This window comes from Centrocercus urophasianus, unplaced genomic scaffold (genome assembly GCF_019232065.1).
Source record: "Centrocercus urophasianus isolate 14NV4802_14NV808 unplaced genomic scaffold, USGS_Curo_1.0 seq_16, whole genome shotgun sequence".
NCBI classification, from domain to species: Eukaryota; Metazoa; Chordata; class Aves; order Galliformes; family Phasianidae; genus Centrocercus; species Centrocercus urophasianus.
In genome coordinates this window covers 20,701,321-20,715,760 of record NW_024884711.1, presented here as the reverse complement: position 1 = coordinate 20,715,760, position 14,440 = coordinate 20,701,321, and the positions used below count along the sequence as shown (strand labels likewise).

Genomic DNA, 14,440 nt, shown 5'->3' with positions numbered 1-14,440 from the left:
TCCAACTTTAATGATTCTATTCTAAGATCATAAAAATATTGAAAATAGGTGAGAGTAGAAAACAGACATAAAACTGACCCCACAAAAAGCAGGGAAAAACTGTTCAGACAGAAATATCTCTAGAAGGCTGTTAATACTTTAAAATCAGTGAATTCCAAAACTGTTAATTTCAAAGTGAAATTCTTTATAAAATAAAAATAAATAACTAAGACTCGTGACTAATTTTCTTTAATAAATCAAGCGATGTAATCTGTGACAGAAAGCCCATGATTCAATAGGTACAATTATGCAATATGCAGGAAGTTCTCACTCATAAAGTACATTTAGTTGTCCACTGGGTAAACCACTGTCAAGAGAATTATTCCAACTCCTTCAACACTGCACACTGTTTCTTTTATCTGCAAAAAACTCCTCCAAAGTTTTGAATATCACAGAATAAATGCTTTAGGGGAAACCTCTCCCTTCCAAACTGGGCATTTACCACCTTTCCTATGAAACTCAATTTTAGAAGTTCACATTTTGGAAGGAATCCTGCATTCATCTCCCACAACTAGCACCACAAATATGTAACCCCACTTTAGCAGTGTTCAGCAATTTAACTAATATCTCTCATGTGTTGTTGCCCTTTCTTTCCATTGCTTCTCATGGGATGAACTATAAATTCAACACAATAATTAATTTCTGTTACCATCAGCAACAGGGCTTTCTGTGTAATTGTTTGGTTTAATTAATCTCTCCAATTTAGGCGCGCCAGGGGTCATTACACTAGAGGAACGCAAAGCTGAAAAGTGTTATTTCCAACTGGGGGAGATTTCTGATGATCCTTGATTTCCTGGGGCAGAAATTCCTACTTTGTGCTCAGAAATAAGCCTTTGAAGAGATGTACTTTAGTCTTGTGATGCAACTGTGCCATTCTGCTCGAGGAAAAGATCTGTTAACTGCTGTCCTCCTTCCAAAATTTTATGTAGTTTTAAAACAAGCTGAGAATGGGGCACTTGAGTAGCTTCTAAAATATACGTGTGAATATGAGCTTGAATTAATCTTCAACAAGAAATCCGTGCAGAGAACAAAGAACAGGTTAGCAGGCACGTCAATGGATTTTGTTGCAGACACTATTTTTATTTCTTTTTTTTTTTTACTAGCTTTCTTTTCCTTAGGGAGATTACATGCAGAAATTACTGCAGAATGGGGGCATGAATAGCCAACACTGTGTCATTGTTTACCGGGACAGTGTGCAGTCCTCTAGACAACTACAAAGGGTTTCATATTTATTTAATTAGTATTGCTATGAAAAAGTTCAGTGACAGTGGAAAATAAAATGGGATTTCAAAAGTGGGAGGGATCTTGCTTACAGGAATGTACATCTGCAGACAAAGGAAATTCTGTGACGGCAGCAGTATCTCCAGCTACTATTCCTTGTTCTTCCTCAGCTTCTGATTTGTTCAAATTCAACTCCATCAATGCCCAGGTTTGGAAAGGCTCTGTTATCATGGCCACTTGAGTATTCCTACCACCTGTGTTGATTTTACGTCCACACTGCCACCAGAGGCATGGATGAAGAACGTTACATGAAATCTTTCAAATATCTGTGAGAATTAGCACTTGTGCTTTTAACTGATTATAGCTGCGCTTTTATGCAACCTAAATATGTATTCTTTTCCAATGATTTTCAGATTTCAGTGTGAAATTTTATTTCTGTTTTCCTGTGTTTTCCTCACCTTAAAGAGGAAAAAAAAAAAGTTTGATAATCTCTCTTTTCCTTGAGGATATTTTGCAGCACACATTATGGAAATTTTTAAACATTCCTCCTCTTGAAAAAGACTCCACATCTGTTTTTTGTTGTTTTCTCAGTATGTTCGTCTAGCTAATTTTCTCTTTAAGAGTTGCAATTTATTCTCAGACACAGCTTATGCCTTCACAAATCTTTGGCACTAACATTATTGCTATTGTAAGTATGATTATTTAAAGATAATATAAACAGAGGATTGATACATAGAAGTAAAATATAATGCATGAAGATTTCAGATAACTACATCTTCAAGACTGCAAAGACATACGGGAAGTTCCAAGCTAAGTACAGGTTAAGATCAATTACCTGGATTGATTGATTAATTACTTCATTACACTCAAATTCTAGTTTGAGGGAAGAGGGTAGTCAGAATCCTGTTGCATCTTGAGGGCTACAGCATAACCTGCCATAATGATCTTCTAAATATCTTGTTTTGCCATCTTCCAGCTCTATTTCCCCAATATGACTACTAAACTCTATAACAGCTTGTTTACACTTATGTAAACTGGCACAAAATTCTTTTGATACTGCAGTGGATTATTTGCCATGCACACACAGAGATACATACGTAATTGTTGGAGGCAAAGCTGAACTCGCTCTACCCTGCTACAGCTGGAAATCTGGTGTCATTTCCTCAGACCTTGCTTGCTGCTGATTCTTGTGTTTCCTTTATTCTCCGCAGTTCTGCTGAGCTCACCCAAGGGATGCATAGGATTTAAGTCAAAACAGTTTTAATGTTATCCACTAACTGTAGTCAGGAGCAAAGCGGTATTAAATAATTCCAATTCATCCTCACATTGAACATTCCAGAATACCTTTTAAAGCACCAGACATCTTCTAATTCAGGCTATCCTTCTGCTACTGTTATTTTTCATAAGCAGTAACTGATCCACATATCTCTCTGAATCATAAACAAAGTCACCTGAAAACCATCATTTTCTGTGAAATCCCTCTTTCCCACAGCTTTAAAAAGCAAGACAAAAATTTTATATGTCTCATATTTTAAAGAATAAAAAGCAAATTGGGGAGGAGTAAAGGGGAAACTTAGCCCATTCAGACAACGTTTTAAAGCTGTTTATCAGAAAGGTTCGCATATTCGAACATAATGACTAAATAATTAAATAGCCAAAAATCAAAGAAATTATAAGGAAAACAGAATGAACACAACACAGCAGAAGAAATTAAAAATGTTTTGCTGTTTCTCTGCATAAATTATTAAAGAATTCCTCTTCGGCTTCAAAACAAAAAAAAAAATGTAATAAAATGGATAGCAACTTTGTAACACTTCATTTGTTCTTCTGTAAATGGAATAAGCACATAACTGAACAATTACTCTTCTGGACTCTACTCCCACACAGAACAGAAGATACCAGACAGACACACATTACCTCTTCTTTTGTAATAGTAATCACTTATTTACTGCCTCCATTAAAGCGTATTCTTACCTTTCATAGCAGCAGCAGTAATTACAAGTGATTGTAAACCAGCATCTTTTTCACTAGCACAACATACAATGGTTTGCCTGCTTTCACTCTGCAATCTGTTTTGCCTTAAGTTTCATAAATGAAGTACTGGGTTGCACACACCGCACACCTGATGCATTACAAGTCAGCAAAACAGACAATAAAAGTAAACAAATGCCACAACACCAAATCACTGAAATCTTGCTGACTCAGAAGCTGGCAACCTCACACTTCAGTTCATGGAAGCTAAATAAATTCAGGCAACGATCGCTTTCAAGAAACGTCTTAACAAGCACTGAACTTTAAGAACCGGCAAAAAGACTTCAAACTATTAGGGGAGAATTCCTCTGCAAGGTGATATCATACATTTGAGACAGGAATTATACTACTGTTCTTATAAAAGTATGAATATGATTGAACGTTCTTATTCACAGAATCACACTGTTGGATTTCAGTTAAGTAGAAAGCATTCGTTCATGAGTAATTTTTACACAGCAATTAAATAATAAGCTCCCTCCATAGGAGGAACTGTAATACCTATCTCAGTTAAAAGACCACTTTAAAAACTTTTCTTTACAGAAGCTCTAGTCCTTTTACATTGTTTCTTTTATGCAAACTTAAAAATCCTACAAATTAACTTTTTTAGTTATCAGTATAAATGTTTTTGGTTTGTTTGTTTGTTTGTTTGTTTTTTTAATCTATTTGAGACAGTTTTGTATGTCTACAAATATGCCTAGGACAGTTACAAGCATTGTTTTAAACATTAAAATATTCTCCCTACATAATTTCCACATTGTCCAGCAAACTGCAATATTATCTGTCAGGTCTATGTTGAGCTTCATATTACTAAAAGAAGATAATGGAAAAATATTTTATTACTTCTGAATTGGCACAGAACTGTTAAGTCACATTTTATTTTTTCATTGTTTTTCAACATTTTTATCCTACACAGTAAAACTGTATAGGTCAGTCTGTAACCACTGTAATACTTCTTTACTTCTTCCTCCATAGAGAGAGGAAATCCTATACAAATTCCTACTAAAGCACTAAAGACCTGGTTGACCAGCTGCTTTGTGAGAAGACTGTATGAGAAGTGTGCATATTAAAACTTTGTTTTTAATAAATAGGCAGATATTTTAGGGATTATTGATTATTTTCCATAATGTTAAGAAATGATCCATAAAGTCTTTAAATAAAGAGATTTACAAAAGTTTTAGGGGACCTACACTTACCAACAGGCATAGGATTTAGGCTTACCCAATTAGCCATGCATGTAAAACTCACCTTTCATCAGTTTCAGAATGTGTGTTAAGAACTGCTTTGTTAATAGAAATAGCACTGTTTAACTTTGCTAAATGATTTTTAACTTATGAGGCACTCCTTTTATTTGTTCAGTACTGAAATTTGCATAACTTAATTCTTCTACATGCAGTACAAACCTAAAAAATATTGCTCCACTTACACTCTTTTCATATCACAAGAATACCAGATCTATGTGAACTGTAAGTCACTGAGTTGACTTAGTCATTCTATTTTGGTATAACTTACGAAATTTTAAAAGTGAAAATCTGCAATTGGTTACTTAAACCTGATGAACTCTTTTTACAAAGATCGTATTTTAGAAGACAAAGTTACACTTCCTGATAACACTGAGACATTTAGTGATATCTCCTAAGAATGTTCATTGAAGATCAGCTAAAGCTTTATAAGCCTCCATACTCAAAAATATAAAACATGCCTACAATGCCCTTGTATGTAAGTTTCAGTGAATATTCACAGAAGTGAATATTCACAGAAGTGAATATTCAGAAGTTTTTGCTGTACTCGACAAGCTTTTATGCCGAATTCACTCCTCTTAGTGATACTTGCAATATACTAAGTCAATCGTTTGAGGCACACTGGGTGCTTTTTTGCCTAAGAAATAGGTTTGCTATCAGCTGCAAGAAAAAAGAACCACAAAGAATGGTTATCCATAACAGGTCATGTAAACCCACGTAAATCTATGGTTCAAAATATCAGATACTATTGCTCAGTATTATGACTTACCTACTTAGTCAGTGAAGACAGAACACTGATCTGAGCTCAATTGAGCAACAAGAGCTACAAAGCCCAGGCACTATGCTGCTTTTCTAACCCACAGAGGAGTACCTGACCTCTGATGTTCCGTGCTCCCTAAGTACACTTTGATTTTCTGCTTATTCTTTTACAAGCAGGTTTGAAGAATGAAAGAGATGAGAAACATTTAGTAACTACTAATTATGTTTTCATTATGAGCTTGTATTATAAAAGCACAAACTGAGATAAGATTGACTATAGCACTGGCAGTACTACATACACAAGGGGCAATCCTGCTTACTCATAATTAAATAGTGTAGAAAATAAGGCATATCTCATTTTACAGAAAATAAATGAATAATTTCCTAAAAACAGAATACAGACCCAGCATTGAATTTTAAGAAGTGGGTAGATCTATGCTGGCATTAATCACTGCATTTTAAATTCAACAGACACACTGAAACATTTGTTCTCAGATAATTTGCTCACTATCACCCAGGAGTTGTGGGGAGAAGTCAGGAACTGAACTGAGATCTGTAATTGAATATATTTAAATACATGAATAGTGCTAATTTATGTATGTCAATAAAACAGTCTTACTCCACAACAGTTTTATTTTTCCCTGCCCTTCTAAGTTTGAGCCTGTAAATTTAAGTCCAAATGTCTACAAAAGTATTCAATATATTAGAATAAAGCTCTACATGGAATACAATTGCATTTCTAATTATCCAAATCACAGAATTTTAATTAACATTCTGCCACGAACAACTAACTTTACATAATACACCACTAATTAAAACAAGTAGTTCACAGTATTGCTGAAGAAATGCTACCACTTACAGATTTAACTACATGTGTCCAATAACCACACCATTCTGGAAACCTGTGGCTGCTAATCAATCAGTTGAGTTTGTGTGCTGTGGATTGCCCCAGGGCCCTGGTATTCCAGTCATCCTGCTGGAGACCTGGTTGGAAATTGTCACAGCTCCCACTGCTTTTCAGCAGCTCCGTTCATCCTCCACAGAGATGAACTGAGCCCAAGCCCTTTCCAAAATAATGCTGAGAAGATGTGCCCAAGGCCTGAGCCTACAACCAAAAGGCCAGAAAAGCTCCTAACACACCAACCTATTTGTCCCAGTAAAAACATCCTAAATAGAAGGAAGATGGAGAATCTGAGCAATGCGTTGTATAGTTTAAATCCAGCACATACCATCTAGTCAAGTCTTAATTGTTGTGTTGTCTTTTCTCTCAGGTATATATCTTAACCAGAGTAAAAAAAAAAAAAAAAAAAAAAAAAACATGAAAACTACTGCTACTTGGAATACAAAACTGCAAGATGCTGAATTGCCTACTTCCAGAAGCGAGTATTTCCTGCATTTAGCCTCTCTCAAGCCGTAGCCTTCTCAAATATGCAAAACAAATTACTATTCAAGGGATTGTTACAGAACTCTAATTTTTATGAGTACGCAAGGTTCCCAGGCATCAATTCCATAACTAGATTCAGTTTACATTTCTTAAATTGGCACAGCTAAAATAAGAAAGTTATTTATTTTGGCATCCTAAAAGAAAGAAAAACAGAATGAGGATACCTTTGAAATCCACTGCAGAAGTATCCTTTTCTTAACAATAAACTATATAATTTTGCTTCCTATTTTTATTTTTCTTCAGGATAACAACACTGAACAGTTCCACTACATTTTCCTAATATTCTAGAAACCTTCTTATGACAATGTTCAGAATTCTGAGTAGATATATTTCTGTATAGATACCTTTAAATATATAGGTAAGCATTTTTTTTTTTTTCAGAGTATTCTGACAAAAATAACTTCATTTAATTTTACATATTTCTCCACTATTCAGTCATGAAATTTATCTAGCTCTTTAAACAGCAAGATTCACCAATACTGTCAGCAGATCTCTTGCAACACTATCAATTAATGAATTACTAAGTGAAATTTTGTACAGCAAATAGACAACATACATAAGCCATCTCTCTGGTTCACAGCTGATCAGTTTAAGTATCTCCGCTGTGAAATCTATATAATATTCAATTATTTTATGTCAAAATCTATACATATTGATGCTACTTCCTGATACTTTGATAACTAACACAAAATATTTATTATACTCCTGCAAGGAAAGTTTAAGTGGATATCCAAAATCTTCTTTCTAATTGTAATTCCAGATGATATTCCAGTTATCAATGTTTATAATTGTGCATATACAACATTACCTTGAATAGTCAAAGCAGTTAATGCTAGTAACAGTCTCTAAGTATTCCAAAAGCCAAAAAATACCTTACTGAAAATAGCAAGCTTTGCTTATTTGGCAGACTGGAGAGAGTTATGCATATTTTTTACATGTATCAAAAGTTGCAAAAAACACATCTTGTCTTTTATAGGACAACACGATTGCTCCATTTGTGGTAAATCTGCCCTAGGACATAACATTTTACAATGAAAATTGTATTACAGTGGCCCACATTGTGCTGTCTGTTTTAAAATGAACTCTCCAGGGACTTCTATGGAGAACAGTCTTAAAAAAAAAATAAATGGAACAACATGTCCCAAAGTACTTTTTACCTAGCTTTAATACTCATGATTAAAAAGATCTGAAAAATTTGACGAGCTGTAGAGTTTCCACTAAGAAATCCCCTTATTCTTCATTTTTTCCCCAAGGAAGATAGTTTGCAGATGGCACCAAGCTGAGTGGTGCAGTTGATACGACAGAAGGAAGAGATGCCATCCAGAGGGACAGGCATGAAAAGTAGTTCTGTATTAACATAATGAGGTTCAGCACAACCAAGAGCAAGGTGTTGCATTTGGGTTGGGGCAATATGTTTACAGTAGGGAAAATTCACTGAGAGAAGCCCTGCAAAGGAGTTGGCATGGTGGATGAAAAGCTGAACATGAGACACCAGTGCATGCTTGCACTCCAGAAGGCTAACAGTATCCTGGGCTATGAAGATAATCAGCAGGCTCAGCACCTCTCCTGTGAGGAAAAGTCGAGGGACTTGGGATTATTTAGCTTGGAACAGAAAAGGCTCCAGGGAGACTTTACAAACAGGAGGGAGACTGACTTTTACGTGGTCTGATAGTGATGTGACGAGGTAAATGGCTTTAAACTAAAAAACAGGAGAATTTGGTTAGACGTTAGGAACAAATTATTTACTCAGTGGTGAGGCACTGGCACAGGCTGCCCAGAGGAGCTGTGGGTTTCCCATCACTGAAGGTATTCAAGGCCAGAATGGACAGGATCCAGGTTGCCATCTAGTTGGTGGCAACCCTGCCCATGGCAGGGGGATTAGAATTAGATATCCTTTAATGTCCCTTCCAAACTAAGCCATTCTATGACATGATAGGCTTGCATGGAATAACTCCACAAATACTGAGGCAGATGAGGATGACTGTGGCTCAGTGGCTGCGCAGAGTCCCAGCTGTCTGAGAAGGTGAGTCCTACTCCATTCCCCTCCCTGTCAGTGACAGCCCCATGCCAAAAGTACTGTGGCAGCAGATGAGCAGATCAATGCTAGGCAACAAACAGGCATGGGAGAACAGACCTAGAAAGGCCAGATAGCCATAAGCAAAAAACAATGGGATCAGACAGTCTAATGGTATCCTTACATTCGACCAATGTTATCTCAGTTCTTTCACAGTATAGCACTAACTGTGCTGGTGTCAGAGTAAATCACAGAAGGGGGATGTGGAAAACAAACAAACAAACAAACAAACAACAACAACAAAAAACACAAAAAGCACTTTAGTCAGTTTCAACACTGAACAAATCTCATCCCACCAAATACCTTTGATGCACTTCATCTGCTCGACCGAGCGTCACAAAAGAAAGAAAATATTTTCACATTTTGTATTTTTATGAAGTAGGCAAAATGCAACTATAAATTTTAATGCCACAAAAACACCATGACTTTCATGTTTCTTTACTTAAGATAATGAGATCTCCATAATATCACAGCAATCATAATGTTCTGACTTAAATCCAAAGCAAATATTTTCTATTAAGAGGCATACTATCTTTATTCACACTGCACCAAAGCTATTATTTTACAACACACACACACACACACACACACACACACACACACACACAGAAACAACTAGAATACTCCTGGTGAAGTCATGAAACACCTTTCAAAAGAATAAATATCCGTCTGCATCAATACAGCTTCATATTATCTAAAGTCTAACTTACAATTAGCACAAAAGCCTCCCTTAGCTTCATTAAACAGCTATTGTTTAAGAATTCCTTTGTTTTCATAGCATAACCAATGGTCACAGTACATTCGTATTTTTTGTCAGTCTAGTTCAAAGGAATTACATCCTTTTACCCAGTCATCCAGACAGAAATATCACAGTCATTTGACTGTCAATAAGAGCACTATCACAAAACCTCAATATTCATCTTACTACTTTCAAAACTTGTTTCAATTTTATAGTTAGATAGAGAATTTTAAAATACACACAGGGCATACTAAATCCAACCCCTGCCACATGTGCTTCATACACACATTTAACTGTTTTTTTGCAATACACATTCCACTGTTTCGTATCAGTGAGGTAGGAAGCATCTTTTTCATATTTAGAAGTACTACAGTCACACAGACTACAAGATTGACAAGATTGATTCACACTGAAATACAAGATTGTGACATGCATGCAAGACATCATAAAATAAATCTAATTATCTGACATAAAATCCCAGCGACTCCAACACCAACATGAAGGAATATCTCTTTCTCACTTGTCAAAGAGCATTTCCCCCCTTCACATCGCTCAGACATCACGGCCTCAACTTTTCTTTCTTAGTGTGCTCCTTTCTTCTCAGCAACTTGTCCATCTCAGCAACTGTTTAACTACATGGTTTTCACTCACCACAACATTTTGTTTGTTCCTCTTGCTCCAGACTTTAGCAAGTGATTAGTCTACTTTAAAGAAGACTCCTTGTTTCTATTCGTTCCATAACCATGGCACATTGTCTTGCCCGCAGGCTGAGAGCAGTCTTTGTTCCTGCCAGCCCTGAGGAGGGACCCTCAGAGTGCCCACCTTGAATCTTAGTTCTCTACATCCCGCTCTCACATTTCATCTTCTGCCTCTGCAGCACAAGAGGACTGGCAGCAAATGCTCTGTGCAGGATGCTGTCCCACGATTTCGTTCGGGTCAACAAGTTTTCAAAAAAACTTAAGAGCATTTCCCCAGTGTCTGTCTCTCAGTCACAACCATAATCTTCTGTGCCTCTTCCAACGAGGAAAATAATTCTAACAATATCTTATACATGGAGGGGAAAGACAGAAGCTTTGCTCTGGCAATCAGCCTGTGCATATAAACCATCTTGAGCAGCAGCACTCTGGCTCGCTGAAGAAGCAATCATCACAGACATTAACTGCCACAAAATAGTACATCTTATGCCTTCATCCAAAAAGCAAAGAATTGCTCAATTCTGAGCATCTTTGCACTCACTTTCTGAATGTTGAAAAATTTTATCCCTAATACTTAGTTTACACAAGTATAGATTGACTTTTTGCATATCACTGACAACTATAATCATCCCAAGTAGAAATCATAATATTCTGAAACAGAAATGCACCCAAAACACATGCAAATCAACCATGACTGTGCATATGAAGGTGACTGGGAAGCCTTCATGGTCTCTTTGAAACCATTAGGTATTTGAGAAGAAATTTTATAATTCCTACCAATCTATTATGATTTCCTTCACTTTCTATATGCATCAGTTCCCTCACCACCTTCAGAAAAATGTAAGACTTTTAAAAATGTTTAAAAAAAAAAAAAAACAACCACCACAACAGAGAGTATTCCTAACCAATTACTTGTCCATGCTGCAGTCTCTTCCAGTGTGGCTGTTACTGGTTGTGCGCTATCAGGGACTGAGATCAGACCCAGCAGCTACAACCTTCAGTCTCTTGATGCCTGGAGTACATTATTATCATCTAGTAGAAGAGAAGAAGCAGGAATAGCCCAAAGACGGTAGCAGCGATTAAAAAAAAAAAAAAAAAAAAAAAAAAAAAAATCTTTAGATGTTCCCTAGATTTTAATAGCATGTTTTCATATTTCTAAGAATCTTACTACTATGGCAGTAAGAAAACAGAAGCAAAAAAAAGTGCTGTATAAAGCACAATTAATAAACAATATACAGCAGAGAAGAGGAACAATAGTAATCTGGAACAAAAAGCCGTATCTGGAGACTGATACAGTAATTCTTTAAAAATTAATGTATGTACATTATATATTCCTAGGAAGCAGTGTTATAAGCAGTGGTATAAGCAGTGGTCCAACACAGCAAGCAAATAAAAATAGATATTCATCTGTACTTAAACATTCTTGTACTACAAAATTAAAAAATAATAAAAATCTTGCTCTATTTTTACTTCTGCACATCCACCTCTTTCCAACGTGCAAGCCTCTTACAAGGAGAATTACCCAAAGATCTGAAGATAATAAACCTATTTAAATATCAGATTCACCCAGCTTTCCACTTAGGTTCTCCAAAATGAATGAAGTTGCAATTGCAGCAGAGCAGTTCAAATACAGACCACTGCCAAATCCCACAGTACTGACTGCAAATCACTTCACTGAAGCCTGTCTCAGGCACTTCATACCACAACCACTGCACAAGAAGGAAACTCCCACACATGCCAGCAGCAGCTCCAGACATAGAACAAAGGCCAACAATTCCAAAGAAACTAATTTATCTTGCTCTAAAACCTAAAGTAACTTCCTCAGAGTACCAGCAGTTTAGAAGCTTCCTGCATACGCTGCCTGTGCATCTGCTATTAGAGCCATAACACAAAAATAGGTAAGGGAAAATTCAAGGAAAATAACCTTGATAAATACACCTAAGATACTGTTCACAAAGAGGAGACATCTGAATAGCTACCATTCATTTTATATTATATGCCATTATAACTTCAAAACTTTGAAATACAGGAAACATAGTTCAGTCTACCTAAACACATTCAGATACATGAACTGCGTAAGAGTAGTAACTAGAGTCAGATAGCAATGGCCTCCCTCATTTACCATTCACTTTCTTTATCACGTTCACCTCTGCAGATTCAGAGAATAATAGGCTATCATCTGACAGCATTTGGTATTCATTACTTTCACAAGCCCAAGACACTACAGTGGTTAGTTATTATTTAATATATATCTTACTGCGTTAAAATTGCCCAGATTCCTTAGTAATGCAAAAGCATGCATTGTATACCTGAGAGGGGTGTAAGTTAGTTTCATTAGCCCAGAATGCTGCTGAAATACTGGACAATGTCTTGCTTAGATTCATATAACATTACAGAAATGTAACTCCTACTAAAAGGTTTAAAGAAATGATGTAACAAGAATATATGTGACATTACTTATCAGCTATATTATTTACCAACGTTATTTATAATGATGAGTAGTTCATACAGAATAATTTATAGGAAATGTATTTTTCTCAACCAAGTGTGACTGCCAGTTTCATACAAGTGTAATTCTTGGAAACAGACTCCCACTGAGAACAGCCACATTTCCAAATTAAAATCACCCCCCCACACACCTTCTCAAATATTTCAATCTAAAACAGTTTCTTAAGGTCTGCTATGACTGTAACATAAGGCGCATAAATATAAGTGAAATATTATATTTTATTCTAAACTAAAATTATCTCATTATCTTTTTTTTTTTTTTTTTTTTTTTTTTTTTTTTTTTTAAGACTGCATTCTGTGGGTTGTGTTAAGGGTGTGCAAAGAGCATAGTCGGTGAGTGCCATCTGAATGAAACACCTATGGCATGGTTTCCTCAGGCTTTAAACAACTGGACAGTGGTCTATTTCAATTTCATGTTCCCACTGCTTTATTAGTTAATTAAAAGAGGATAAATATGGTGATGTTGGGTTTGTTGGTCTTTTGTTTGAGGTTTTTTTATTTATTTAGAAATTAGTTATTTAGAAATTTACGAAGACACACACTTGGTGAGTAACATATACTTACTAATTCCTCTTCAGTTGAGCCTATGACCTAGATAAAAATAAAACTTCTGTTAAGGTTTGGGCTTCATCCAAGAATCGATGTGATTCTAGGTAGGATGAGTTGCTTCAATTGTCTCTCTAAATACCACCTTAAAAATTAATTTTACATTCATTATGGATTTGACTCACAAAAAAAAAAAAAAAAAAAAAAAAAGGCATTTATTTCCAATGGATGAAGAAGTCATTCTTCTTGCTCTTATTATATCAATGAATATCACAGAGTGGCTGTATCAAAGTAAATGAAAATCTTTTACATCACTTCAAAACATACAACATGTTTTTAAGGCTATATACAGGAAAGGATACAGAGAGTTGAAACAGGATTTAAAGTATAAAAGAGGCACTAAATCCCCTAATATCCTGACTCTCCCTTCTGCTGCTTGCTGATGTTTGTTCCAGTGGAAAGTGAAAGCTGTCTCATACACTTCAGCATAGTGAAATTTAAAGTAATGTACGTGGGGGGAAAATAGAATCCTAGCTGTACACTTAAAGTGATGAGCAGTCAAGCTCATCAATGATGAGTTATAACTCAGAAATGAAATTTTGGAATTATAATCAGAAACCCCAGATCCATGCTCAGCAGTGCTCAAAAATATATGCAGAAAGGAACAGAGATTAAAACAATTTATTCCATTGTATAGATCCCTGGTACAATTACTTACATTTTCAATAACACAATTTTGAATTGATTAGAGTAGAACTGAAGAAAGAGAAGGACAAAAAGAGAAAGCAACTTGCTGATATGGAATAAAAGAGTATAATAAATAACTTCCAGCTTAAAAAAGAAGCAACTGGCACAAGAGAGTGGGAGAAAATTCTGGAAGTGTTTAGCCTATTTTACATTATTTCTATGATAATCACTCTTAGAAGACAGCACAGTAGGACAGACAGACTGCCTGTCTGATCCAGTAATGCTATCATTATGCTACTAAGAAGATTGATGAAGAATGTCCCATTCACCTGGAAAACAGTGCCTTGTCTTGATATGAATAAACCACAATGAAATTTACATACAATGAGCAAAATATAATTCCCCAAAACTGGTAAACAGTAATGGAATTGCCTCTGGAAGGGAAGAAAAAAAAAAAAA

At 35.7% G+C, this 14,440-nt stretch overlaps 1 protein-coding gene across 2 annotated transcripts in view; it reads right to left on the bottom strand.

Moving 5' to 3' along the window:
- Positions 1–14,440, bottom strand: part of DGKB (diacylglycerol kinase beta) — a 326,408-nt gene that overhangs the window by 304,056 nt on the left and 7,912 nt on the right. Inside the window, exons 1-2 of one of the 2 annotated variants that reach the window (XM_042816927.1) lie at positions 5,299–5,312; positions 2,358–2,476 (exon numbers count right to left, since the gene is read on the bottom strand). The exons of the other annotated variant lie outside the window; for it this stretch is intronic. The gene's annotated coding sequence lies outside the window, so the exon portion shown is untranslated. Of the gene's footprint in view, positions 1–2,357; positions 2,477–5,298; positions 5,313–14,440 lie in introns of those variants that run through there. 2 annotated transcript variants of the gene reach the window in all.